Below are 5351 nucleotides of genomic sequence, written 5' to 3'. Positions count from 1 at the left end.
GTGAACTGGGGGTGGGGAGAAGGGCTAGGCAGAGAGAGAAGTGCAGCAATGAATGAATGGAAATCCAAAATCTCTGTAAATGTTCACTAAAATTATTAAAATTTTAAAAAGTTACAAAAAAAAAAAAGTTGACCAAGTGTCTGGAAGCAGCAGTCACAGGGCCATCATTAGATGCATGTGTTGGTGCCAGTAATATTTAAGTCTGGTTTGTTTTGGTTTTTGTGTTGGGTTTTTTGTTGTTTTTTGGGGGGGCTTTGTGGGGGTTTTTTTCACTTTGACAGGGAAGACTGGGCAGCAGGAAGGAAGCTTCTCCATGATTTTATCAACTGTCCACCTGTGAAAACTGACACCCCACTACCAAGTGCAGATGCAATTCCTGCTACTTTGAAGCCTGCGGGAAGGCCAGTCGGACCCCCTACCACTCCTCTGATGAGTGCACCTGCCACAGGCAGAGCTGCCAGCTTGGATTTTGCAGCCTTCCCCAAGTTTTTGGTTCTCTCTTCAATATTCACAGCAGCACTGTTGACATGGTCTTCAATGCTGTCAATCTTCTCCTGCTGAGAATTCACAAGTAGAGAGAATTCAGTGACAAGTTGGCTAAGTTCATCTAAGTCCGCATCTAAGGTTTCCCACGATTCTGCACCATTTTGATCTCACGGAATTTCAGGCAGTGCATATATTTGAGTCACACTCTGAGGACTAGCTTCAGTTTCAGTACTGTGAAATGTTTCACCATCAGCCATAGATTTGGTCAAAGAAAGCTGCAATAAACTTTCTTCATCATTACATTGTTTCTTATGGTTCATCCTGGACAGGGTAAAACCAGGCTGCTCCTTGGAAGCAAGGATTCTGAAGCCCTGTCTGACATATTCTGGGCATGTTGCAAGGATGCACTAGACCTTGGAGAGGGCTATTATGCTTGGGATGGTGGAGGGACAGTGCAGGAGGGAAAGACCCTTGATGAGATGATTGACTCAGTGACTGGAGTAATGGAGTTAGGTGTGTTGGAGACAGTAAAGTTGGATCAAGACAGAGCAGGGTTGAGGACTTTTGTACATAGGACCGCTATGAGTTGCAAGCAACTCAACCACACATAACAACAACAAAGGGTTTTTTACTGATTTCAAATGTGGCTGGAGAAGTTCTGCTGTTGCTGCTTTACCTTCTTTACCTGGATCTATCATTCTCTTCAGAAGTTCTAGGTAATCTTTTTTTTAACTTTCAAAGCTTCTCCATTTCTCAGATATTGGCATGGAGTTGCTGAACTGGACGTCCTGCATTGATAGGCTCTTCATGTACCTTACCTAGATTCTGCATCTTTGTTATTTCTCAGTATTTGTCTGCTGGTTTCTTAGTCTCTGCAAATCTGTTGAGATTACTATCTTAAGGAACTTCTAGATAGCTGGCTCAAGACAGTGTAATTTCACTTTTCTTCATCTTCAGATGTCCTCAAAAGATGCTAGGTCTCTTCTCCTTGGAAAAATACTCTTCTCCACTTCTGTAGAAGATCCTCCCGCTGGGGAGCTGGAGGCCAGTCCACGCACTCAGCACAGCCACAGGCAGAGGTGCAAGGGGGAGGGATCACCTAGGGGCGAATCTCTGTCCATTCATTGTTGCATGTTTTTCTGCCTCCCCCTTGCCCTCTTCCCCAGTCTAGTTTACAATACTCCTCTTGTTCCAGGTTGTTGCCATACGTCTAATCATATATATTCCTTTCTGACAAGTTCCTCTCTCATCTATTCCAATGCAGTGTTCATCCTCTATCCACTCTTCCTAGTTTCCTTCCAAACCCTTTATGGCAATCCTGTTTTATAACAGTAGTATTTGTTATGTGATATTTGTCCTTTTGTGACTGTGATATTTCACTCAGCATAATGTCCTTCAGGCTCACCCATGTTGTATAATGTTTTACGAGTTCATTATTTTTCAATGCTGCATAATATTTCTTTGTGTAGATGTACCACAGTTTTCCTATCCATTTGTTTGTTGATGGGCACTTGCATTGTTTCCATCTCCTGACCATTGGGTTGCTTCCATCTCCTTGCTATTGTGAATGCAGCAGCAATGATAGCATTGTTATTGTTGATGTGTGCTGTCAAGTTGGAAACTGACTCCCAGGTGACTTTCCAGCAGTTTTCTGGAGACAGCAAATAACATAGCACAGGAGCAGATTTCCCATTCTTCTAAGGAGCACTGGTAGATCTGTACCATGTGCCTTTGAGATTGCAGTATACCTTCTTACCACCAGGCCACCAAAGCTCCCTAAGATTACATTTATTACAGAAAATGTCCAGTTAAGATAATACAATGTGTCTCTGCCCCTCTACTTCCATCAAAAGTGGCTATATAAAGACCTGAAGCAAGGCATAGGGAACCAACTGACTCTACATGGATCTACAACTAGTGATGGGAAAGCTTTTACAATACCGGGGCTTAAAGCAACAAGAAAATGTGGAGAGGGAGGTTTTGTCAGGACATAGAAGAGGTCACCATGTAGAGTAGGGCCTGTTCAAAAGGAAAATGAGTGAGTGAAGACAGCAGGCACTCTGAGCTGAACTTTTTAGGGGGAAAAAGCATCCTGAGCCCATTCTCTCTCCATTCTGTACTGTGTGCTCTTTCCTCATTGGCCACAATAAATAAAAAGGCAATGTCTATTGGATGTACCTCCTCACTGGCCAAACTCAACAGAGAACAATGTATTTAACATACCTACCATGTTTCAGGACAGCAAGTGGTCCTGTAAAGTAAAGATAAGGTCTCTGTAGCAAAACAATTATGAGATATCATCTTACCCCAGTAAGAATAGCAAAATTTAGCAGAACAGCAAACACCAAATGCTGGTGACGTTGTGGAGAAACTGGAACCCTTATTCACTGTTGGTGGCACTGTAAAATGGTACAACCACTGTGGAAGGCTGTATGGTGCTTTCTAAAAAAGTTGCAAATAGAGATACCATTTGACCCAACAATTCCACTACTGGGAATTTACCGTAAAGAAACCATAACTGCCACCCAAGCAGAAATGTGCACAACCATGGTCATTGTGGCTTTGTTCACAACCTGAGTGCCCATCAACAAATTAATCGAGAGAGAAGCTCTGGTATATTCACACAATGGAATACTATGCAGCATTGAAAAACAAGGAACTCATGAAATATTATGCAAAATTGGTGACCCTGGAGGACATTATGCTGAGTGAAATTTCTCAGTCACAAAAGGACAAATATTGCATAGGGCCACTGTTGTAAAATGGGACTGACATCAGTGTTGAGGGAAGACAGAAAAGGAGGGGAGGAATGATGTATATTGTATTGAAACAGATGAGGGAGAGAACTATTTAAAAGGGATATATGAATTGGTATTCTTGTCATTACAAAAGTCCAGAGTAAAGGCTGCATAGTGGAATGGACTTGGAGGGGAGGGACTGCATAACAATGAAAGAGTTTTTCTTTCTTTTCAAGGAGAAGAGTGAATTGGGCAGGGAGAAAAGTACAACAATGAATGCCTGGAAACCCTAAGTCTCTGTAAACTTTCATTAAAATTAATTTTATGGGTGACCCTGGAAGACAATATGCTGAGTGAAGTATCTCAGTCACAAAAGGACAAATACTGCATGGTGCCACTGTTGTAAAACAGAACTGACATTGGGGTTGGGGGGAGACTGAGAAAGATGGGTTCAATAATGTATATTACATTGAAACAGATGAGGGACAAAACTGTTTAAAAGGGATATGTGATTAGGTATTTTTGTCATGACAGGAGTCCAGAGCGAAGTTGCATTGTGGAGTGAACCTGGGGGGAGGGATTGTAAAACAATGGAAGAATTTTTCTTTTACTTTTCCAAGAGGGTAGTGCACTAGGGGGGAGGGTTGGGAGGAGAGGAAAATGCAACAATGAATGAATGGAAATCCAAAGTCTCTGTAAATTTTCATTGAAATTAATAATAAATTAAAAAAGAAAAAGATAAACAGGTAAAAAATAATTTTTTTAAAAGTGAAAAAAAAAAGATAAGGTCTCTGTTGAAGAGAGGCAAATACAAAGCCTCTAAGGAGCCTGGGTGGCATAGTGTTTACACTGAGCTGCTAACAGAAAAATCAGCAGTTCCAATCTCTATGGTAGAAAGACAAAGAATTTTCTCCATGAAGGTGTACAGCCTTGGAAACCTGATGGAGGGTTGGCCATGAGTTAAAACGAAATAGACAGCAGTGAATCTGGGAGCTTGTTTTTGGTATCCTACCTCCAACGTGAGGAAGCTCTGGAAGCTTGGTGCTGTTCAAATCCATCAGCCACTCTGTAGGAGAAAGATGGGCAATCTTCTCCTATGTGATTTATTGCCTCTGAAAGCACACTGGAGAGTCAGCGATGAGTCAGTTCTGACTTGATAGTACATAACATCAACAGCTTCAGATTGAAAAACATTTTGGTGTATAATTTCTTGACTTTAGATATTGCTTGAAAAAACTGGGAATAGTGGACTGGAGGAGGGAAGAATATGTTCAACAATGAATGAGAAATCTAACTTTTCAGTAAACTTTTATTTTAAAATCACAGTAAAAAATAAAATAAGAAAAACCTGGAGACATTCTGAGGTATGACAAAAAGAATCTAGAATAATTATTTATTATTTATTATTTATTATTTATTATTTATTATTTATGAGACCACCTGCTGCTCTGCAGGAGAAGGACGGACAATCTCCTCCTGTGGGATTAGTTTCCTCTGAAAATCTGCTAGAGTGGTCAGCTATGAGTGGGTTCCAACTCTAGGGTACTCAACAACACTTATGTACTTAAGGCTGAAGAATTCTTTTATAGGAACAACAGGTCAGGGGGTCCTCATTTAGCAACTTACCCACACAATTACTCCTGTCTCTTATCTCCTCCTCAGTGTCCTCTTTTGTAACTGTAAAATAAACAGAAAAGATCAGGAGCTTCCTGTAGCAAACAGAACCCCACCCTAAGCTCCCCAGAAGCCTAGAATATTAGTTTGAACATTTACAATTTTTTCTCTTTCTACTTTACTCCTTTCTGATTAACAGACCAATTTCCTGTTTCTCTTCCTTTTGTGCACACTCAAGGTGTTGTACTACCCTAAGGTGTTGACTACTCTAAGGCGTTGTACTACCATAAGGTGTTGTACTACTCTAAGGCATGCTTTGTTGGAACTGTCTAAAGCTATGGTTGTTGTTGTTGAACTTAACATCTTGTTTTCACAACTATACTACAGAGGATTTGGTTTAATTAACCAAATCCACAGGAGCCAAAATATGACTTTGATTTTATACCACCTGAATTTCAGAATCATCTCAGGAACAGGTTTGAGGCCTTGAACACTAATGAGCGAAGACCAGAT

General features: G+C 40.8%; 1 pseudogene; it reads right to left on the bottom strand.

Annotated features, from left to right (window-relative positions):
• Positions 1-269: 269 nt before the first annotated feature.
• Positions 270-5351, bottom strand: part of LOC102854063 — a 12217-nt pseudogene continuing 7135 nt past the window's right edge.

The sequence above is a fragment of the Elephantulus edwardii genome, unplaced genomic scaffold (assembly GCF_000299155.1).
Source record: "Elephantulus edwardii isolate Elephantulus edwardi_28Jun2011 unplaced genomic scaffold, EleEdw1.0 scaffold00014, whole genome shotgun sequence".
NCBI classification, from domain to species: Eukaryota; Metazoa; Chordata; class Mammalia; order Macroscelidea; family Macroscelididae; genus Elephantulus; species Elephantulus edwardii.
This window is presented reverse-complemented; position numbering and strand designations above follow the sequence as displayed.